The 25,077-nt window shown below is 42.6% G+C and overlaps 1 protein-coding gene across 3 annotated transcripts in view; it reads left to right on the forward strand.

Moving 5' to 3' along the window:
• OXR1 (oxidation resistance 1) overlaps positions 1-25,077 on the forward strand; it is an 807,173-nt gene that overhangs the window by 387,898 nt on the left and 394,198 nt on the right. The gene's annotated exons all lie outside the window — the stretch shown is intronic.

Here is a 25,077-nt window from a genome sequence, read left to right on the forward strand (position 1 = left end):
CAAGGTTGAGGTAACAAACATAATGTTTGATGGTACTTGCAGAACTTATGGCCTTATTGACCCTGAAAGGGGTATTGGCAATAAGCTTGGTGATATGTGTGAATATGAATGAAGACATGACATACGGCAGCACTATGCGTTTCGTGGCTGGAGGGCCACTCATCAGGAGCAAGCAACATGGTGTAACTATGAATAGAAATATTGACTTAGGTAATATGATTAAAACAAGCATAAACAGAGGTGGGGGCGAAGTCCCCCTATCTAGTGCGTGTTAAACTCACTGAGATTCGTATGATGATGATGTAGTGCTGGGCATCACAAGCCATCTGCGGACATCTCAGGATGGGCACCCCACAGACGTACACCCGAGCGGGCATGGGACCACAAGGCAAACCTGTGTGTGAAGTGAAAGTGACGGGTGAACCAATTAGATCACTGTGGGAAAGGGGAACGAGTGATAAAAGGGGTAGGGTTAAAATCCAATGTACCTATCAGAAATTGTTGGAAAATAGGGTGAAACCACAGAAACAGCGGTGAGGATTAGTGGTAGCCAATTGAGGACAAAGATCAATGGCGGGGGAAAAAAGAAAGATCCCCAGCCAGAGTGCATGGGAGTGAATGGAAAAGCCTTGAGTGCCATGAACTGCCCGGAGACGTCCATATAGGCACCCCCACAGTGACGTCCACCAGCGTCACACCGCACAGAGAGACAGGGGGAAGGGGCATAACAGGCCGGGCAACCAATGCCCGACCAATCAGTACCAAAAAACCCCGGCCCGCTCTTTATAGATGATATGACTCCATGCTTCCAAAAGCTTGTTGCTGTCTTAAAAGCAAACTGTAATGTAATGGGGTCAGTTTTTGTAAAGCCAAATTATTTCATTGTTTTAACTGTTGGAGAGCTAATGTAACAAAACACATTAGCACATAATATAACTGGATACGAACATTTATAAGTAAAGTTTATCCAGGGAATATCCGTTTGGCTCTTGGGAGATCAGGAAGGATTTTTTTTCCCTCCTGGAGAAAATTGGATGATGCTTTGCTGTTTTTTTTTTGCCTTCCTCTGGATCAACTGCATACCGCCCAACTTTCTGAGATGGGAATGAGGGACACCTATTAGTAAAAGTACAATATCTCACAAAAATGAGTACACTCCTCACATTTTTGTCAATATGTTATATCTTTTCATGTGACAACAGTGAAGAAATGACCCTTTGCTACAATATAAAATAGTGAGTGTACAGCTTGTATAACAGTGTAAATGTGTCCCCTCAAAATAACTCAACCCACAGCCATTAATGTCAAAACTGCTGGCAACAAAAGTGAGTACACCCCTAAGTGAAAATGTCCAAATTGGGCCAACAGTGTCAATATTTTGTGTGGCCATCATTATTTTCCAGCACTGTCCTGACCCTCTTGGGCATGGAGTTCACCAGAACTTCATAGGTTGCCACTAGAGTCCTATGACGATATCACGGAGCTGGTGTATGTTAGAGACCTTGTGCTCTTTCACCTTCCATTTGAGGATGCCTCACAGATGCTCAATAGGTTTTAGGTCTTGAGACATGCTTGGCCAGTCCATCACCTTTACCCTCTGCTTCTTTAGCAAGGCAGTGGTCGTCTTGGAGGTGTGTTTGGGGTTATTAACATGTTGGAATAATGCCCTGCAGCCCAGTCTCCGATACACAAACACACATATACTGTACATACATACATACACACACACACACACACACACACGTATATTATATACATGTGAACGCCCGCCCAAGCATATGACTTTCTTTACTTCGCTGCTATGGGCTCTAGCCTGAGATATTTTGTAGACCTAGCAACGCCTCTGGTGGTGTCCTTCAAGGGTTCTTGACCCTGAATATCCTAGTTGCGCCTCTGTCTATGTGTAACTTGCATCTGTAGAGAACAGTTTTCTTTTTTTAACAAAAGGAGCCAAGAAGAGAATGGAGAACATGTGAAAATGAGCTAAAAGTTATGAAACAGTTTACAAAAAAAAAGGAGGTGTAAGCTTTAAAAAAAAGAACGAACACTGACTCAACACTATGTCAGGGGTTAGCTCAAAGGGGACCACTTTCCCAGGGAAAAAGATAGTGTAAATGGCAGGTTTCTTAAAATCTGACTTGTAGGCAGTTTCTTTTTTTTTTTAAAAGGTTGCATGAAAATAACACAAACAAAACAGAAAATAAATCCTTGCCATGCAAGCACTAACTGAACATTGCAGGTTCCTAACTCAACAGGTGAAGGGGTGTCAACCACAAAACAAGTATAACGCAAACCTTTTCTCTTACAAAGCAAACTTCACACAAGGCCACGTCCCGGGCCAAGAGCAATCCTTTGGTTGACATAAGTGGACTGGCAAAATCTTGTCCGGAAGCAACCCTGCCAAGGTGGCTTGTAAAACCCAGACCAGATTCCACCTTAGTTCTTGGCAAATGAACACATGCGAGGTGAAACATAACGTCCATCAATTACCTCATCTTTGATAATGTCACATACCCCCCCCCCCGCTCAAGCCCCTGTGGCTGAGCAACTGTCCCAACCAGACAATGAATACAGGAAAGGGCATCTGCATTATTCTGAAGTTTCCCAGCTCTATGCTGCACTGTAAACTTAAAAACATGAAGGGCAACACCTTGTCACCTGACTGTTTTTCTCCTTGTTATCACACATCCATTTGAGAGGGGCATGATCAGTGATTCATTTGAACAGTCTCTCCAACAGGTAATACTTCAGGGCATCTAAGGCCCATTTTATAGCCAAACATTCCTTCTCAACAATGGCATAGTTTTTCTCATGTCTGTTCAGCTTTCTGTTTAGGTAGACCACTGGGTGCGCCTCACTGTCTCTGATTTGGGACAGTACTGTACCCAGTGCCATATCAGAGGCATCTGTCTGTACCACAAACTCCTTTGTGAACTCTGGGGTCATGGGCACATGTTGTACACAAAGAGCTTGCTTCAACATTTGAAATGCCTTCTCTGCCTCAGGATTCCACTTAATCATGACTGACCCTTTACCCTTCGTCAGATCTGTCAGTGGGGCTGCAATGATGGCAAAATTGGGTATACAGTAAAATGCCTGTAGTATCCTGTGATTCCAAGAAATGCACTAAATTGCTTTTTAGTTATCGGTTGGGGCTACTTTTGAATTTTATTGATCTGAGGCTTGATCGGCCATCGACCAATAATGTAGCCAAGGTATTTGGCCTCCAAGCCTATGGCACGCTTTTTGGGGTTTTTACTGATTTTACTGTTGTGGGTTTAGTAACACTTTCCTCTGCCTAAAAGCCCCAAATTTTCCAGAAATATTTACCTAGAGTAGAGAAGGATGCAGGATGCCATATGTATAGGCATTTGAATATGTGATCTCCTTTGAAAGAATGTTTCCAATAAAATATTTTATTAAGCATATTTAAGCAACATATAAAGTGAGTAAATTGCAAGCAAAGTACATCTACATTAGTAAAACTGGTTACAATTTCAGCTTCAGATTGATAAAACGTGTAATTGAAAATTATCAAACACAAACACATACCGGTAATCTTCTGCAAATGTAAAGGGCTTACAATTCAAGTTCAATGCTGATCACCACTTCCACCCAATACGAAGGAAGTAGAGGGCATCATCCAAGACAAGAAAGGGAAGGGTTTAAAGAGAGTAAGGAGATCAAGAAGGAATTTTAAGTAGAGAAAACACCAAAAGAGAAAATATAAAATAAGATAAAGTAAAACTCCTTTGAAAGAATAATGAATGAACAAGTTGCATTCTTCTATTCAGCAGAGGTCACATGACAAACACCAAGGTGTTTGTTCACATGGTTTGTGGTGTATATATGTGTAGCGCATCCCCCCAGGAGCCACTGCGCATGCCAGGCAAACCAAATTTTCACAGGCTGGCTTGAAGCAGGAAACTTTGTTTTTGTATTTTATTAGGGGTTAACAAACTTGGTTGGGGATGGGATATTTATGGGATGCCCACTTAACTGTATCTGTATACACTCCTCTTCTTCCAGCGCTCACTTGCTTGCATAAACAACACAGACCCAGCTGGAACACTGTTTGGCAAGGCACTGAGCTAGATCAGGCATAGGCCCTTTACAGACAGGGACCGCGGAGCCCTCTGGTTGTCTAAAAAAAAGTCCAGTGTCCATCTACATTTCCGTGGCTACTAATCCCAGCAATACCTCTTCAGGCACTGCAAGCCCACCTGGCTGCAGCTTCCCCTCTCACGAGCCTTCCTGCCTACTACCCACAGTCCTCCCAGACTGTCACACTTACTAAACACCTGGGTGTCTTCTCTCTGGAGATCTCTGCTGTTCTCACTCTCACTCCTGTGCCTCTGGACAGGACTCCACTGTGAGTCTTGAGAAGACCCCTCTATCACCTGAGCTGACAGCCCTCTCAGCACTCCATCTCCATCTTCCACCAAAACTCCCCACTGCCCATGCTGGCCTGACTCTGAGTATTTAAGAGGGGCCTACCCCCTGCCAGCCTATTTGCTGGGGATTCTCAATACTCCAGACAGCTCCTTCTAACCTCCATCCCATTGCTTTGGAAGATTCTCCAAGGTTCCAGCAAGTAGGAGGAAGTATCAGAGTCATCCAGCCTCCCTGAGTCATTCACCCTGACCCAGATTAAATACAGGTTTGGCTGCCTGCTAAGCCTAACAATTTACCTACACTACAAAAAAAACCTATGTACACTATCTAGCACTCTACACTAGATGGTGCTAAACTTGGCCACATGCTTTATATAACCATGATAGTTATGTTAAAGTATAGGTAAACCCTCCCCTTGTAAAACAACCATACATATACAGTATAAATAAAAAAATATATAAATACCTTTTTTTCCACCTTTTTAATAAAGTGATCACATCTGTTCTCAGCTGCATAAGCAGCTCAGAGATTTGGGGGAGGAGAAAAAGCAGTACCCTGATCTTCCAACGAATGGCTGTGAAGAGGGGGGTGGGGTGGGGTGGAGAGCATGTCAGGACGAGTCTGATTATTGGAGGAGAGCAGGCTGAGATCCCAGCACAGCTACAGAACTAACCACACTGTGCTCTCCTGCCTAGTATGGTCAGTTTGAAATAAGAAAGCAAAGGGACTAGCAGGAACACCAGGGTTTTCAACAGTGGCAGCCTGTCCATAGTGGGTCCACGTGCGCTGCTCCCCCCATGCATGCATCCAGCCTCTAATCTACATGCAGGGTGCCGGACACATGGATTTCAATCCGTTTTTTTTTTTTAGACACACATGAGGCTCTAATTGGCTTCAAAAAAGGGTGGGCTCGGGGGGGGGGGGGGGGAAGCACTGCTTCCTAAACACACCCTGTTGTGTGACATTAGCAAAATTAATATTCCCTAGTGTCTTCCTGTTCATCTTCCCGGCCTATCAGGAAGTAGCTCCTGAGACCCCATTGGCCCGGGGTCCTAAGACCCCATTGTCCGAGAGTCGGAATACCCAATTGGACAGGAGGAGAAGACAGAGGGGGGATACGGAGGCCGGGACATGTAGAAGGAGACGGATGGGGGAAGCCACCGCCAACATTGGATTCAAACAAAGGGGAAAGCAAGCCCAGCACAGCACCCAGCTCCGGTGATGAGGAGCTGAACGGGAGAAGGAGGAGACCCCAGAGCCTGCAGGTAAGGCAGTGTCATTCGGAGATAGCAGCCTAGCCTGCTTTGTTCATCCCATCCATAGACAAAGGAGCAGAATGAGTTCCTCCCTGTACATTGTTCACCTCGGTGGTGCACAATGTACAGTGAGGGGCTCGCTCTGCTCCTTTGTCTATGCTCCACTCTACACACCTTCCCTGTGTGTGTCTGCTGAGCCATGAACTGCACAGGGTATGTGCAGTGCTGACGGGGACCTCACGAGCCGGTGCCCGGGGGAGGGCCATGGTCAGGTCCATCTGCCACCCAGACTGATGGAGCACCAGCTGAAACTGGACTTCACCCATAGATAGCAATACAAAGAGAACAGGAGACTTTTTCATACAAGTACATGGTACAGCAGGTACATATAAGGCGTATGAAATATTGAGTTTACATATTCTTTAAGGCTTCTGCAACAGCTAAATACGGGAACACAGTGGGTGGGTAAATGGGAGATTCCATTTGACGATCGCTTGGCTTTAACTCTTCAGTCTCCCCTAAGAACAGATACATGAGTTTTAGGTAGGCAAACCCTTATATCCCCTTGGACTAGATAGTATATAAGGTAATACATGACTTTAATCAGGAAGGAAAAGCAATTCTGGTAAGCATAATAGTTTGTATGAAGACATTATCAGGCTAACTTTTACAAAGCACAGTGAGCCGACGAAACAATCAGACAGAAAGGCTAGATGAAGCAGAACATTAATAAATGTTCCAGTTTAAACTGATTGAAAATAGCAATCAGCCCTGATTTTTTCCTACATTTTGTTACACTTCATTCATGCCTCGTTTGAAGGCACTGTACTGTAAATGTTTGATCTCCAGATGTTTGATCTACATTTAATGGATGGAATACCAAATATAAATCTGTTCTAATTATTAACAGCAATACCACACCTAATATAACCAAATTTGTAATGCATCACGGATGAAGTGGTGTCATGTCACCTTGCTGATTGCAGCATTTACACAGGCCTGTCATCACAAAGATGCCTACTTGCCCAGGCCAATTTTCAGCTTTCAGTGTTGTCACACTTTGAATGACAATTGCGCGGTCATGCAACACTGTATTACATTTTTATCATTTTTTTTCACACAAATAGAGCTTTCTTTTAGTGGTATTTAATCACCACTGAGTTTTTTATTTTTTGCTAAACAAAACTGAAAATGTAAAAAAAGTTCCATCTTTTTTTATAAAATTTTGCAAACAATTAATTTTTCTCCTTCACTGATGTGTGCTGATAAAGATGCACTGATGGGTACAGATAGGCTGCATTGATAGGTGGCACTGGTGGACACTGATGAGGTGGCACTAATGAGGCTGCACTGATAGGCGACACTAATGGGCACTGATAAGTGGCACTTATAGGCTCTGATAGGTGGCACTGATAGATGGAACTGATAGGCAGCACTGATGGGCACTGATAGGTTGCACTGATAGGCAGCACTGATAGGTGACACTGATGAGGAGGCACTGATTGGTACAGTTTGGCAACACTGATGAGCACTGATTGGCAGCACTGGTGGGCACTGATTGGCAGTACCGGTAGGCACAGTTGCAATGTTCCTTTAACAAAAGCCGGTTATCGTCTCTCTCCTTCTCTCCTCATCTACTACAGCAGACTCTCAGTACAGCTGTCTGCCCATACCTCCTATACGGGCAGGCAGTTACTGAAGAGCTAAAGAATCAATGCATTTCAAGGGTGTTCACCAGTGCCCTCACGATTCATTGAGAACTACAGGCTTACTCCGCTTTTAAGTGCACAATGGGGTTTATTTACTAAAGCTGGAACGTGCAAAATCAGACTCACTTCTGCATAGAAACTAATGAGCTTCTAACCCCAGCTTGTTCTATTAAGCTTTGGTAATAAAACCTGGAAGCTCATTGGTTTCTATGTAGAAGTGATCCTGATTTTGCACTTTCCAGCTTTAGTAAATAAATACCATTGTGTACTTAAAAGTGGGGTATGACTGTACAATCCGTCTGCCGCAGTGGAAGACGGTATTTGTATTTCGTTTATTCACAGAAATCTGTGGATGAATGACACGACTGATTAAAGGATAAGTTCACCTTTAGTAAGACGTTGCATCCATATTTATGGTGTAACATGCTACTAAAGAGGGCCTGCCCACAAATAACATTTTTTATTCTTAAAAACTAAAGGATGTCTGTAAATGATATGAAGCTCATTCATCCAGTTTGTTATAAGTCAGACTCACACTGCCACAGGGGAAAGCTGTTAAAGTTTTGAAATGGTATATTTATAACAGTCGAACAGAATGCATAGAGAAATTATAAAGGCATATTTATTTATAAAAATCACACCTTATTTTAGATGCATAGCTTCTGTTCCTGCACCAGGGGAGATGGGAGGATTAGAAACAGGAATAGTACAGGCAGAGATAGAAATAACCACAATCTGCATCATTTAAACATGTGCTATGACTTAAAATTCTATGCCAGTAGCTGAGACAGTAAATCTGGGTTTAGTGCCAAACATAAATTTATATTACTGTAGTTTTAGAAGAAGCCTGCTACTTTTACTACAGCTTATTAAATATTAATAAAACAACTAAACAAGCCACAAACTTTAAGCTGACTTCTATATACAGGAAAACAAAAACAAAAAAAAGTTTTCAATCATTTTTATTTTATTTATTTATTTTTACATTTATTGGTTTTTAATACCTCAGCTCTTGCACGTATATACCCATTATAAACCAGAGCAATTGTTACATTTCTACTATTGGCCTAATTATTTGGCAGTAACTTATTTTAAGTTATATATATATATGTTAATATTTTTTTTTTTTTTTTTTTTGTAACAACTATAGTTTTCATTTGACCATTCTGTCTTGCAAAATTGACTTTATTTTCTATACAATCTATAGAGATTAATGAAACAAAGTGATTTTTTTTTTCGTGTTTTGATCAGTGTTAGTTTTAATACAAAAGGTGTTACTGTCAATGAAAGGTATACATTTTAGTCTACAATTTGTCCTGTTTTTAATGACAATACAATTATGATTCTGGTACATAGCATGGCAAAGCATACTGCAAAAAGTATTTTTTCCAAGTTCGCAGTTTTTATGCTATTGTATATTCTAAATATATCAGGAGATTCCCCTGTCTGGGTTAGATGGTGACATTTGCACTAATAGGATTCTGTTTCAAGTTTTGCCAGTTTTTTATGCTGCACTTAAAAGGAAATGACAAAATGAATTGAAATGAAAAATTAAGTTTAAATATTATTGGTAAAAAAAAAACAGAATTAAAAAATTGCAGACAATAATAGTTAAGGGAAAAGTTGAGGAAGGAGTTAATTATGGCTGATTAGCATTAAAGTGATTGTAAAGGTTTTTTTTTTTTTTGCTTTGTTATGTTATACTTACCTACTCTGTGCAGTTGATTTTGTACAGAGCAGCCTAGATCCTCTTCGTCTTGAGTCCCTCTTTGCTGCTCCTAGCCCCTCCCTCCTTTGAGCGCCCCTCAGCCAGCATCTTGCTACAGGGGGCACCCAATCCGAGTCAGAGCTCAGCATATCTATTCAGACACAGAGCCCCAAATCTGGCCCTGCCCCCATTCCCTGATTGGCTGACTGACTTTGATTGACAGCCGTGGGAGCCAATGGCACGGCTGCTCTGTCTCAGCCAATCAGAAGGAGTGTCCTGGATGGCTGAGGGGAGGATTGTGGACATCACTGGAAAGAGAAGGGGCTCAGGTAGGTAATTAGGAGGTGCTGGTGGGGGGCTGTTACACGCAGAAGGTTTTTTATCTTAATGCATAGAATGCATTAAGATAAAAAAAAACCTTCTGCCTTTACAACTCCTTTAACTAAGGGCTAATAAGGGTCTAAATAATAATGCATTATATTTAAACAGTTTTTTTCACATATAGGATTGCTTTAACTCAGGGGTGTCCAACCATTTAACCTTCCTGGGCCACATTGAAAGAAGAGGAATTGTCTTGAGCGAAACATAAAATACACTAACAATAAGGATAGGTGATGAGCAGAAAAAGTCAGGCAGACAAGTTAACGATCACTGATATAGATAATGTACCTATATGAGTAATAAAGTTTAATTTAATTTTTTTTATTAAAAAAAGTAAAAAAAAAAAAAAATAGTGTGATATTTGACACTGCTTTTGCTAAACTAACACATAAATATCTTGTTGGATGGATAGAGTAATCATTTCTAATGAATTCTCAAAGTGCTCATCAGATATTTTGGTTCTAATTTTGCCCTTTGTGTGCTTCATCCTTGAAAATAGTTGTTCACATATATAGGTGCTGACAAAAATTGATCACATGAACAAGGCATGATTGTGAAGAGTGGGATATTTTTCTTTCTGAAGATAAAACTTATAAAAGTCCAGTAAAGAGACTCTATCAAATTTTTCTTCAGTTGTTTGCAAATGTAAATGCGACCACACTGCAAGGCTTAACTGTTCGTTTAGTCTAGGGGAGAGTTAAAACACTTTGACTTACCCGACTATCTGCTCCCCTGGCTGATGGAACTCCCCCACACTCAAGCAGTGGACTGCCCCTTGGCGTCATCATGTCCAATGCATTGGTCTTGATGAGGTCGGGACCTTTGACCACTGGAGCATGGGGGAGAAAGAAACAAAGCTGTATGGTCCCACTCCGATGCAAGGCCTTGTCTCATGCATCTCTTAGGGTCAATATAATCCTTATGTCATGTACACACAACCGGACTTTCCGGCAGACTAGGTTCAACAGAATCATTCCGATCGTATGTGGCAAAGTCCGATTGTTTTTCTTTAAAAAAATCTGACGGAACTAGAAACAGAACATGTTTCAAATCTGTTCAACTGACTCAATTCCTATCGGGAAAACCGCTTGTCTGTATGCTGGTCCGACGGACCAAATACAACGCAAGGGCAGCTATTTGCTACTGGCTATTGAACTTCCATTTTTAGTCCCCTCGTACGTCATCATGTTCAAAACGAATGGACTTTAGAACGGACCTTAGTCCATTCATGTGTGGGCAAGTCCATTTGTTTGGAAGTCCGTCGTAACTCCATCGAAAGTCCGTCGGGAAGACCATCGGACCTTTTCTGCCGGAAAGTCCGGTCATGTGTGTGCGGCATAAAAGTCCAACTTTTCCTTGCAGTTAGAGGATCATTATTGTTATCTTTCCGTCTGATACAGCCGGTAGTCCTTCTCAGCACACTGTCCTTTCCTCTACCCAAAGTCTATCTGCTTAGCTTTGAGATCAGTTAGAAGCTTATTTCATGCTCGATTTGCCCTCCATTTCCCTCGCAGTTTAGACACATGGAATGACGTTAATATGGCTGAGCCTTTACCGTGTTAACTGCTCTGTGTTTCCTGAAAGTATTCTCATGTTTCCAGGATTGCTGAACCAGCATCTCAGATACACACTGGAGCTGGGATACAGCAATGGAGAAAAGAAAGATCTCTGTCTGTTGTATCTACAGTATTTAAACCAACCAAGATCAAGATTTCATTTTTCACAATATGAAAGAGATTGTCTGATTGATATGGACATTTTTTTTGCTTTTTGAAATTAATAAATGGGACCTTATTGGACCTTATTGGATCTTAGCTCTTAAAGAGACACATTCAAGGAAAAGTAGCAGTGTCTACTGATAGCCCACATTACCCAACTAGGTATACCCATTAACCCATGCTCCCCCCTGGCCTCTCCTCTACAAAAGTCCATCCAGGGTCAGCTCAGATGGTGTCAATGCGTACCCAGGTGGATGACATCCCTGCCACCTCCATGTGACAATGTTCAGACCTGCTAACTGGCTGCTCAGGCCCGAGAACTGGCATACGGGAGAGCTCACATGTTTAAAGCTGCCCATACAGTATACAATTTTCTTATTCAACTTCCTTTAGATTTACCTTCAACTATGTAGTGCAAGGGCCTGCTTTCTTGCTTACAAATTGAAAGTGTTTAGGTGGCTAAGTGGTTAGCACCTTCACCTAGCAGTACTGGGGTCATTGGTTTGAATCCCAACCATGGCACTACCTGTACGGAGTTTTCATGTTCTCCCTGTGTGTCACGTACCTGACGGTAGAGCCTGGTAGGCAGTGGACGGCCTCTCTTACCCCTCTGACACGAGGCCCCCTGGTAGAGAAGACAAGAGGCGCAGGAGTGCGGAGTCACATGAGTGCCTGATTTATCGCAGACTGTGGAATCAGAAGCAGCTGCAGGATGAGCAGCAGTACAGCAGGAATCTCCAGGCAGGAGAGAGGGTAGGTACAGGCGAGCCGAGTCATACACTGGCGAACACGTCAGGAGCAGGTGCGGAGGCAGAAGAGTAATCAGGATACAAGCCGGGTCAGTGATGGGCTGGCAGCGATGTAGCAGAAGGAGCAGGCAGATGCGGTGGTCAGACATGCCGGGTCAGGTGCAGGCAGATAGCAGGAGTCGTCAGAGGCAATCCGGGTCGGGTACAGGAACAGATCTCAGATACAGGTAACAGGAACACACGGGAATGCTGTAGAACAGACACCACCAAGTCTGTGCACTGGCCAGGTTTAAATAGTTTGTTGGGCGCCAAAAGCTGTCACAGGATGCCCGCGCACTGTTGTGCGCAAAGGTGCACGCAGACGCACTGGCGGCAATCTAGCTGGGGAAACAGGCTGTCTTGGATTCCCATCTTGAGCACTGGCATGCCCTTCCTGACACTGTGCATGTGTGATGCACCAGAGATGTTCTGGCTGAGGTCACAGTTCGTCTTCTTCTGCTGCCATCTTGGGTACTGGCTAGCCCTTCCTGACACTGTGCATGTGTGAGTTTCCTCTGGGTACTTTGGTTTCCTCCCACACTCCAAAGACATGCTGTAGGTTAATGGGCTTCTGTTTAAACTGGCAATTGTGTGTGTGTATGAATGTGAGTAAGGGATCTTAGATGGTAAGCTCCTTGAGGGCAGGGACTGATGTTTATGTACAACAGATATATATGTAAAGCACTGCGTACACTGATGGTGCTAGATGGTGCTACCTGTAATAAATAAGAACTATCTTGCCCTTGGCCACCAATCAGACTTAAGGTAGAGCTTGACCCAAAAAGGGAAGTTCCGCTTGTTTTCCTCCCCTCCACTACCACATTTGCCACTTTTAGGGGAAGAGCTGGTTTTGTCAGGTACCCGCTCCCACTTCTGGTCAGATCTCTGCAGCTCTCTGAGTGGAAGTTTGGCTCCCCTCCTCTTTTTTAATATTTTGCTAAAATATTTGTGAATCAGTACTGCTAGGACCTTAAGGAATGGGACATACCCCAATAGCTTTACCTGAAAAATTGTATGTTAGTGCAAATAAAAAAAGTATCACGGACAGTACTAAATTGTTTTTGTCTAGTACTAGGTGAAAGCAGTCAGCAGACCTGATGCAAAGGTAAATAAAGTTTGGCACTGTGACAGTGTCCATCAGGAGAGTATGCAAATACTGTGTTCCCAGCCAGAATTTCATTAGGAATGAGCAGTGATGGTGAGCTGAGTCTTATGCCGCGTACACACGAGCGTCCGACAGAAAAAGTCAGACGGAAGCTTTTCATCGTATATTCCGATCGTGTGTATGTCTCATCAGACTTTTTTTCTGAAAATTCTGACGGACTTAGAAATAGAACATGTTCTAAATATTTCCAATGGAACCAATTCCTATCGGGAAAACCGCTCATCTGTATGCTGTTCTGACTGACCAAAAACTACGCATGCTGTGAAGCAAGTACGAGACGGAAGCTATTGGCTACTGGCTATTGAAATTCCTTTTTCTAGTCCCATCATACGTGCTGTACGTCACCGCGTTCTTGAGGATCGGACTTTGGTGTGATCGTGTGAACGCATGACTGTTTCAATGGATTTCCGTCAGAACTCTGTCGGAAAATCCTTCAGAGTCGTGTGTACAGAGCATTAGAGGATGCAGGTTGGCTGAATGAGCTGACAAGCCCCGGTACTCCAGTCCAATCAGGCTGCCACCAGCTGGGTTATCTCTATTATCTCAGACCTCCTGTGTTAAAGGGGTTGTAAAGTAAAAATTTTTATTTTTTTAAAATAACAAACATGTCATACTTACCTCCACTGTGCAGCTCGTTTTGCACAGAGTGGCCCCCGAACCTGCTCTTCTGAGGTCCCTCGGTGGCTGTCTCTGCTTCCTCCCGCAGGTGCTTCTCACGTTAATGCGAGCTCCCTCACATTGGTGAGAAGCACTGCGGGCGCCCTCCCGTGATACAGCCGGCGGCTATAGCCGCTCGCTGTATCACAAGGCCCCGCCCCCGGCGCGCTGCGTCATTGGATGTGATTGACAGCAACGCGAGCCAATGGCTGCGCTGCTTTCAATCCATCCACTCCAGCCAATCAGCGGCCAGGCTGAGCGGCGAAGAGGACGGCGGGGGCGAGCGCGGGATTTTCGAGGGGTCAGGTAAGTAAAACGGGGGGACTGGGGGCGCCGGCAGTGTGAGATGTTTTTTCACCTTAATGCATAGAATGCATTAAGGTGAAAAAACATTTACCTTTACAACCCCTTTAATGACACAGTGACCTGCAGTTAAAGTGTTAATCCATCCACAGCTAGGGTTGTCTCCTCATCCTTTAAACCCGAACACATATTAATTACACAGATTCTGTGGCTGATTAAGGTCGTAATTAACACATTCCCGACCGCTCCTTGCAGACTTGTGACCCACTCTTGCTGTGATTGGACACAGCAGTAGCCCATTAGCAGGTCCGGTGGACCCGCCGATCGTTGATGAAAGGGGCAGAATGGTTGTCTACCTTTGTAAACAGCAAAGATCACCGTTCTCCTAGTAGGGGAGACAGAGATCTAGTGTTCCTGCTAAACAGGAACACTGATCTCTGTCTTCTCTCGGCCAAACCCCCCCCACAGTTAAAAACACTCCCTAGGGGCACATTTATTCCTTGGATCACCCCTGATATTAAGCCCTTCCCTGCCAGTGTCATTAGTACAGTGACAGTGCATTTGTTTTAGCACTGATCACTGTATTGGTGTCACTGGTCCCCATAAAAGTGTCACTTAGTGTCCGATTTGTCCACTGCAATGTCGCAGTCCCAATAAAAATCATTGATCGCCGCCATTACTAGTAAAAAAAAAAAAAGTTTGTTTTATTGGATATGTTTTATAGTAGAAAGTAAAAAGTATATATTCTTTTCAAAATTGTTGATCTTTTTTTGTTTATAGCGCAAAAAATAAAAACTGCAAATGTGATCAAATACCCCCAAAGGAAAGCTGTATTTGTGCAAAAAAAGGACATCAATTTTATTTGTGTACAGTGTCGCACAACTGTGCAATTGTCTGTTAAAGTAACACAGTGCCAGATCGCAAAAAATGGCCTGGTCATGAAGGGGGTAAATCTTCCAGAGCTAAAGTGGTTGAACTCACATAGTGCCTTATCTGCATTAAATTAGCCTCAGAACCTGTGTGATTAATATGTATTAATATTTAAAGGGATGGGGTGGCAACCCTATCCTCAGCTGATATTATTGTCAGTTGGTGGAGAGTTAAAGCATCCGACAATTTCTCCTACTGTGGTCATTATGAAGGATTCCACTCTCCTTGCTGGATTTAATCCATAATATTAAGAAGAATGTAACAGGAAGACCTGGAACCCACAATGGTGTGTATGAACACCCTGATGGGCAGGAACAGAGTCATAATTTATGGTTGGAAGATGTCATTGTTGGAGTAACCAAAACATACAGGACTGCCTCAGCCTATTAGGCTCCTGGTAGAAGTTTTGTGCTACTACCAAAAACCAAAATCTCGTCCTCATGATTACATCCATCCTTGCTGGCCTTTACTACACTTTTTTTTACAGATGCCATACAGTACAGCTCCCATTTAATAGTAGGGCCCATAGACTTTTGTCGTATGGTATAACATGGACATTTTACCACACTGGTGTGAAGGTGCCTTCATCAGCTGCTACTAGAAAAAGGTCCGGTGATCTTTTCTCTGTTACCATGGGGTAGGGTTGCCACTTATCCAGGATTCACCTGGACAGTCTGGGTTTTAAATCATGTGTCCAGGTTTCAGTCCACCTGAAACCCGGACACAATATTCAGACAGAAATGTGGCTTGGAACAGGGCCTGACAGGAGGGTAAGTGGGCACTATGCACATCACATTACTATTCTCTTTGGAGCACCGAAAGTGTCCAAGCTCTGATACAATCCTACAGTGTATTCTAAAAAAAATAAAAAATGCTGTGTACCGCTAAAGTGTTAGGGTTTTTTAGCAGGGCTTTCCTGAGACTAGAAAGTGATTTCAGAGGTCCCTTTGTGTTGAAAATGTTGAAAAAGGCTGCTCTATAGTATTCCCCATTTCATGTCCCCCAGGGCAGGACCTGGACCCCTATAATCATTGTATGCCCAATTACATGCATATAAGTCTTCAAAATGGGCACTTTTGATTTTTTACATTCGGGTCCCTTTGACTTTAATGGGGTTCGTTATTCGGGTCTGAACTTTTACAGTGCTCAGAAGTTCTGATACGAACTGAGCAGGGGTCCGTCTGGTCCATCCATACCTAGTACTTTATTTTGCACATTCAAGGTGTTACATATACTGTTTGCATATTTGCACAATTTTTATTATACTCGCATAATATGGATTAGCGCTGCACTTGAATATTCCTAATATCTACTCAATTTGTCTGATTGCAGTGTTTGCAGCTTTTCCTAATCTGTTGAGCAGCCCAGTATTTATTTTGAAATTTAGATGTACCAGATAATTGACTTTTCCAGAAGAAATCGAATTTTCTGGCAAATTCAAAAGTACATTTCCAAATAAATAAAGTAGATTTTTAGAGGTTTATGGAGAGAAAAACAGCCCAAGTAAGCATTTAAAATACTTGATTTTGTTGTAATTTTCGAAGTTGGTGACAGGGTCTCTTTAAGATGATATCGTTTCACATTCAACAGTTGCTTGTGCTGCATTTGTAAACTTGCATTGTAAAAAAAGAGCACAGGCAACGGCAGATATACAAAGTAAAAAAATAAAATAAAACATATGAATAAATAATGGAAAATGTAAAGTAAACAACCTCAAACAAAATGTGATTCGTCTTTCATTGCTGCAAGAAATCTTATGTTTCTGTTTCGAATGTTTCCGAAGAAAAAAAATGTATTAATTGTAGGAGGATTGATCAGAGTGGAAGTATTAGGAATTCAGCACACAGAATTTCTTCCTCTCCCTCTGGCTTTTTCTTCATGAAGAGATCAGTTCTGTAATTTTCCTCTGTGCTGCAATCGCCAGAACCACGGGAGGAGGAAGATTAGTAATAATTGACAATAGATGTCGGCCTGTCTGATCATTCCAGTGATATACAACTCAGCCCTGACTGTCTGAAACAAACAGATATACCTCAATTCACATCATTTTTCTACAAGTCACCACTAAGCCTAAAACATCTCACAAAATCTACCGACATTAGATATAAAATTGTGGTCAGACGTGGCACAATCCAACCACCCAAAGATTTTTCCATAAAACATGAATCGTTGGATGGGAGTAAATGCAGAAAGACACCCTTGGCCCAATTTAATTGCTAATTAAGATGGAAAGAGAATTTTGGATTACATTAAAGCGGTTGAAGGTTTTTTTACCTTAACCCCGTTGTGCTGGTGCCTCCTGGCCCTTTAAGAGGCTTTAGATGCCTGGAGGCGCGGCAGGGTTTATGATCATGTGACCGCCATGATTGGCTGCTACGGTAATCACATGACCGGAAAGCTCCCGATCCCAAGAAGTGTTCAGGGGCTTTCCGGAACACTCACTCTCTGCACAGCTGCGTCGGCTAAATGGTGTGCAAATATGCAGCCGCTTGGCGCCAAGGCCCACACTCCTTGGCGCTGAGCAACTGCATATTTGCCAGGCTGCATATTTGCGTACTGTTAGCGCCTGGGGGATAATGCATTCTCTGAGCTCACTCTCGATCCAGCAATGTGCACAATAGCAGCGACTCTCCTGGTTCTCTCTCTCCTCATTGGCTATAGGGGCCATGGGCTCCCACTGCTGTCAATCACAGCCAGTAAGGAAGGAGTGAGGGGCAGGGCCCAGCTTATACAATTTTCTTGTTCAATTTCCTTTAGATTTACCTTCAATTATGTAGTGCAAGGGCCTGCCTGATAGCATAAAAATGTAACGTTTTTAGGTTTGACCTCATATTATATGGTTTTGGTAAATCTAAGCCCTGTTCACGCCAAAACCAGCTTTGCAAATGTGCCACTTCACTCAATTTAAATGTCGCAGGTCAATGCAACTTCAGGTACCACTTAGCTGACATTTGTGGGACTTCATACACAGATGTATATGCAAGTTGCAACTGAAATAAAAAACAAATAGCACAGGAACCGTTTTTCAAATGAGTGCGGCACAGCAAAATCTGCATTACACCTATTTGAAAAGTTCTATTGCTGACTGGTGCAGCTGAGCATGGTGGCCAATCAGCTTCTAACTTCAGCTTGTTCAATTAAGCTTTGACAAAAATAACTGGAAGCTGATTGGTTTCTATGCAGAGCTGCACCAGAGTTTGCACGCTCCAGTTTTAGTAAACCAATCCCTGTGTGTCTATAGTCCAGGAGCGCTAGCTGTGGACCCCAGAAGAGGAGGATTGGGGCTGTTCTGTGCAAAACTATTACACAGAGTAGGTAAGTATAACATGTTTGTTATTAAAAAAAAATACTAAATAAATAAAGAGTTATAAATAAAAGGTAAAGTAAAAACGACATGATAACTGCATACACAACATTGGGATTATATTAGTTTGAGATTTTCCATCACACACTAACAACATCCATGAAGTTAAAGTGTAAGTCCACTTTTGTTGAGAAAATATAATTCCCTCTGGGCGAGCCAAGATACACATAGAATTTTCCAAGGATTAACAAACTTTGTTGCATATTCTTACCTTGTTCTGTTTTGAAGAAATAGCTGTTTGCTTTCAGCATGACTTTTTCCTACTGATTTCTGAATGAGTGGGTCAGCAGTCATTATAATCACTGAGACGTATTAAACCCAAAAACAAAAATGTAATATGAGGGGTCTTCAAAAAGTCTCCACACTGTACCATCAAACGCAGCCACTGTGCCATCAAACGTAGCCACTGTGCCCATCAAACGCAGCCACTGTGCCATCAAACACAGCCACTGTGCTCATCAAACGCAGCCACTGTGCCCATCAATTGCTGCCACTGTGCCCATCCAACGCAGCCAATGTGCCCAACAAATGCAGCTACTTTGCCACCAGTGTGCCCATTAAACTGAGCCACTGTGCCCATCAAACGCAGCCCAAGTGCAATCAAACGCAGCCACTGTGCCATCAAATGCTGCCACTGTGCCCATCAAATGCCGCCACTGTGCCCATCAAATGCAGCCACTGTGCCCATCAAATGCTCCCACTGTGCCATCAAATGCTCCCACTGTGCCCCATCAAATGCTCCTACTGTGCCCTCAAATGCTCCCGCTGTGCCCATCAAATGCTGCCACTGTGCCATCAAATTCTTCCACTGCGCCCATTGAATGCTGCCATTGTGCCCCCCCCCCCCCCGTCTGCCAGGCACTTACCCTGTCTCGGTGTGGCAGCTGGTGGCGAGTGGTTTCCTCCATGCTCCTCCATGTCCTTGATGTCTTCTCCTGTCCTCTCCTATGATTGGATCACAGCGCCTGTTGTTTCAGCCAATCAGATGATGGGTAACAGACCCAAGCACCTGATTGTTGGAGAGGTGGTTCAGTGTTAGGAATATTAATTTGCTTTTCTAACACACCTGGATGAACTGCAAGTGCCAAGCATGGCACTTGCTGTTTACCTTTTTTGACGCACAATGAATTGTATTAAAGGAAGCCATCCATTGTTTACAATTATGACCAATCACAGTAGCAACACAATTGTACACAATGAATGGTATTAAAGGAAGCCATCCATTGTTTACAATTGTCATGTGATCTGCTGTGATTGGTCACAGCAATCACATGGTGCCAGCAGTGGGCCAGAAAACTGATCGGGACACAGCCAGTGACAGATCATGCTGGAGCGTGGCCCGTCCCGGAGGACGTCATATGGTGTCCTGCCCAGCCGTCATTTGACAATAGGCTGGGCTGGAAGTGGTTAAACTGGACATCTTGGATTAATATGATATGAAATGTCCTACTAAACCAAGAAGCCCTAAAAGTTTATAGTGAGGGAGGCACATAAGGGGCAAATGCCTATATCAGACTTTCTCAACCTTCTCAACACAGAGGAACCCTGGAAATAACTTTCTGGTCTCAAGGAACCCCTGCTAAAAATGACTATATCTACAACACATGATACATTAATATGATGGTCAGTGGGAAGAATGCTCCTTACAGGAACCCTTAGTAACGTTTGTAGGGTTCTGAAACCCTGACCTATATGATTAATTAGGTTTGTGCTAAAGTGAGTTGTCCTGGTTGGTTGCATTAGTCATTAAAGGTCCCAGATTTCCCTCTGTCATCAAGATGTAAAACATTTAAGTTATACACCCCAATCAACTTTTGTTTGGTTATATTTTCACAGTCTCAGATTGGGCCATACTGTCATTCCTGGTCTGATTTGACCAAAAATTATCCGTACCTCTTTCAGAGACAAATTAGCTAGAAGCAAGATAAATCAACCATGGAACAGAGATCTCTTGTGACAATATAGATACGGACAATAAATGTACATACAGAGACATGTTTGCTGTTTACAATATGACTTTTAGGACTGTAGAATTTAATAATTTAACAGGGTGTTTGTTGTGTAGGCGATGAACATTGAGGAATTCATCATTCTTTGACGAGTACATATAATAAATATACTTCCGAGGCGGCCTTCAGCTGATGGTTACAAAACAGGGTCTATAGATAGCTATATCATTGTGAATGATTTATATGCTACATCTCTGTGACTTTGGGTACATTGGAAGTAGGTGAGCACTGTAATGATAAGTGTTATGTTGCGAGGATTGGAATATAGCAAACTGACATTTCACTTCAGCACCACGTGAAAGGTCACACCAGAAAGGTATTCTAGATTAGAACACATTAACTGTGTTATCTGAACCATCTGGCATTTTAGAAGATGAAAAATGTGCATCCAAATGGTACCTCTGCTCATAGAACAGAGGGAAACATATTTTTTGTTATCTATAACGAGTAATAATCAATCTGTTAAAGTACAATGCAGTAGACTTGAAAAAAAAAAAAACACCCCATCTAAAAAAAATTCATTTTGAGTAGCGTGGGCAGGGTTTATTTTTTTTGTTTGGGAACTTCCTGGCTGGACATGGCTGGATGAGCTTAGCATTTCTACTGATCTTGTTAACACCAGACTATGAGTTCTACAGTAGATGCACTGTAATGGAATAGGAAGGGACAGTGCTACATGGATGTTGTCTGTAATTAGTTTAAGCAGAAATACACCTAAATGTGGTCCTATGGTCCAGTGTTTCTTAACAGGGCTGCTGTGAGCATGGGGCCCAGGTGGGACAAAGTTTGCCTTGAATCGGTGCCATGAGTTGCTGGCCACCAGCACCATGACCGCAAAGTGATGCTCTAGGACTAGGGCTAGGGTGACTCTAATCCAAGGCAGGCATCATGCAAGGTGGCCGTCAGTACTCAGGAGAAGATAAAAGTCCTCTTTCTCCAGATCTCTTCCACCTTCTGTTGTGCTGCTGGGGCCAAAAGGTAGGGCTATGATGTGTGACTAGGTGGTCTCTTTGATGGTGGGAGCCTGTGTGACTGGAGGAGGTTGGGTTCTGTGAAGGTCCAATTGTGTGATTGGCGAGCTCTGAGGTGATGGGGAGACTGATGTGATGGAAGCAGTCATGTATGTAAAGGTGGGGCTCTGATGTGATGGAGGGCTTTCATGTATGAGGGGTTCTGATATATAAGGGAGCCTCTGACAAAAGGGGACTCTTATGTTATTAGGGACCTCTGACATGATTGGGGACCTTTGATGTGAAGGGGAATCTCTGGTGTAACAGTGAGACTCCGTTGTAAAGGGGGTGGGGGTGGGCTCTGATGTGATTAGGGGACTTCTGATGTGATGGGGAACCCCTGATGTTAAGGAGGGGCTTCTGTTGTGAAGTTCATTTTATAAAGGTGCTTGTGAGCATTATCCCAGGCTCAGGTTTCCCATCAGTAAGTAACATTTACAAGCTTTGTATCCTAAACTGAGGTGCCTCAAGATGTTGCAAGGGGGCCATAACTGAAAAAAAAGGTTGATAAGCTCTGCTCTGGACTATTGCCATAAAGCATAAATAGCATATTTGCAAATTATGGCACATATTCCTCCCAAAGTTTTCCACACTACATCCACACCCCCCTTGTCATTCTGTCCCTGCCATCTTCTCCTGGTCATCAGTATTTCAAAATTGAAACATTTTATTGAATACCTTAAAGTGGAACTCCATGCCGCAGTGTAATTTATTTAAGTGGGTTATCCGCAGAATACATGCTGAAAGGTATATCAGATCCAGCAGTGTCCTGCTGCAGTCCACTGTAAGCTCTGTACCGTGCCGCCATTTTATTTAGCTAAGTTATCAGCAGGCTGGTCCCTCTGTGACATGGGTATCCCAGGAGGCCATGGGCAAGGGGGTCCTCATTCTCACCTAGAGTTTTGAAAGTGCTGGGAGATGTCCCCTCCCAAAAAAAGATATTGGCAAGAAAACAATGTCCAACTGTGAGAGCGGGAGAGGGAAGGAGTGCAAGGGTGTTTAGTGTAGGGGAAGGGTGAAAATATGCTTTAAAGTGTTACTAAACCAAGGACCCTGCATTCACTATATCTGGTTTCCCACAGTGCACAGAACATGGAAATGCATTTATTTTAGTAAATATAAACCTATAAACACCTTTTCTCATCAGCAGTATATAGCAGTCTTGCGATTTCTATCAGTGTCTGGTTAGAACTTGTAGGAGGGATTTTCATTCTCCCCTGATTGTGCTAGGAGGCTGCAGGACCCCTGATGTTCTGTTTGGCCCTGTGCTGATCACATGCACCCACCCTAGAAAAAAAAAACTCTCCAGCAATACACACCAACTGAGCATGTGCAGAGTGCCCCCAAGTCTCTGTACTATCAGTTGATTGGGGGCATGGATTGGGGACTATGGACGAAAGGGAGGTTCAGAGATGATAGGATCAAACAACCTTTTTACACAATACAGAGCATTAACCCTTTAGGTTCCATAGTGAGTATAACACGGATGCTTTATTGCATATACAGACTGATTTTACTGTTGTGGTTTTAGTAAAACTTTAAGTTAGTAAAGACGCAAGGTTTTAGGTTTCATTGGGCCCCTTTGTAGGCTTTAGAAGAAGGGACCTGATGGGTCTCTGCATTAATTAATGGCTAAAAGGGTGTAAGAGTGATAACTGTTAGGTTTCAAGGGGCAATGTATGGGCTAATAAGTAAAAGGAAAATGTTAGTCCAAGCTACAGTATGTGGCTTGGGTCTCAGAAATCTGTGTTTAAAAGTAGCCACTTAAGGACCAAGCATAAGTAAAAATCAGTATTTTTTACTGGAAAATTACTTAGAACCCTCAAACATTATTATTTTTTTTTTTTAGCAAGGACCCTAGAGAATAAAATGACGATCATTGCAATTTTTTTGTCACCCGGTATTTGCACACTGGTTTTTCAAACACAATTTTTTGGGGAACAAATACTGAAATAATGAATAATGAACTTTAATACAAAAAAACACAATATATAAACCAAATTTTTGTAAGATATAAAAGATGGGATTACGTTGAGTAAATAGATACCGGACATGTCATGCTTTAAAATTGCACACGTTTGTGGCATGGTGACAAATTGCAATACTTAAAAAGCTCAATAGGTGACAATTTAAACATTTTTACAGGTTACCTGTTTAGAGTTACAAAGGAGGTCTAGTGCTAGGATTATTGCTCTCGCTATAATGTGTGCGGCAATTTGTTACATTTCTGGTGCGAACACCGTTTACATATGCGTGCGCGACTTACATATGCGTTCACTTATGCATGCGAGCAGTGAAATGGAGGTGCTTTAAAAAAAAAGTTCTTATTTTGTTTTTTGTTTTATTTATTTTTACACTGTCCTTTAATTTTTTTTTTATCACGTTTATTCCTATTACAAGGAATGTAAGCATCCCTTGTAATAAAAATAAGGGATGACAGGTCCTTTTAATGGTGGGATCTGGGGTCTACAAGACCCAAAATCTCTCCTCTACCTTTGAAAGCAAAAGATAAAAAAAAAAAAAACATTGATGTTATGCTTTAAAAAAAAAAAAAAATACTTTCGCCTTAGACCAAAAGTGAGGTCATGATATCGCTCCGGTCCTACCAGATCTCAAAGGTGGGGAGAGGTCATTTGGTCTCTCCTCACACCTATGACCAGCTACACAATCCATTAGATTGTTTTTTAACATTTTTTTTCCCAGCAGGCAGGCATGTACTGGCCATCGGGACTACAGGGAGTTTCCCGGTGGGCCGATGGCTCAGTGGGCCGGTTTCAGTGACAGCCTGTCAAAGTAATGGCTGCGTGGCTTGCCCTCAACTTCACGCAGTGATGTGAGAAGGATGAGAAAAATGCAGAGAAGAATAAGTGAAATAATAAAAGAGGTTAGTGAGGACTCCTTATTTTATGCTACTTATGTTTTTTTGCACAATTGCGTATAGTTTATATACTGTTTTGTGCTTGTTTGCAAAATTAAAGTGGGCCGGTCTGGATGAAGTCCAGGGCCAAATTTTTGTCCCAGTCCAGCCCTGCCAGCAGGTTTACTTTAAGAAAAGCTTTGTGCCAAATTTGAGAACACAGGTCTCTGGGTTAATTTCTTCTTGTAATACTTTAACTCTAAACTGAATGGAAAATTATATTTGTAATAATAAATCTTCATTGAACCAACACAGTAAACATCCCACACATTTTCTGTCTAGACCAGTTTAAACTTTGCAAATCATTAAGTATCAGCCTGACAGAAAAATACATTGCACAAGTAAACAGTCTTAGTCATAGACACCAGACAAAATTAAATAACAGTCTAACCTCAGGAAGGTGGAAAAATAAATATAGATGAACATATTTTCTTCAAGAGGAACCTCTGTCTATGGAATTTCTAAAAGAAAAGTATGACCAATTATTTTTGCTCTCCTGTGGCCCCTTCCACTGCCCAGTGCATCAGTGAGCGCTGAAGGGGCATAACAGAGAGCCCGTAACTGACAGTCACTGTTCTCTGCTCTGAGCAGATTGAGAACTGAAGGATCAGTGGTCATGTGATCACTTAGTTCTTGGTCTTACACCCCTTTCACACCAGGGCGTTTTGCAGGCGCTATAGCGTTAGAAATAGTGCCTGCAATCCGCCCTAAAGAAGCTGCACCATTGTGTGTAGTGTGAAAGCCCCGAGGGCTTTCACACTACAGCA

Source organism: Lithobates pipiens, unplaced genomic scaffold, assembly GCF_037356315.1.
Source record: "Lithobates pipiens isolate NorthernLeopardFrog02 unplaced genomic scaffold, aLitPip1_a1.2 Scaffold_19, whole genome shotgun sequence".
In the NCBI taxonomy this organism is placed as follows: Eukaryota; Metazoa; Chordata; class Amphibia; order Anura; family Ranidae; genus Lithobates; species Lithobates pipiens.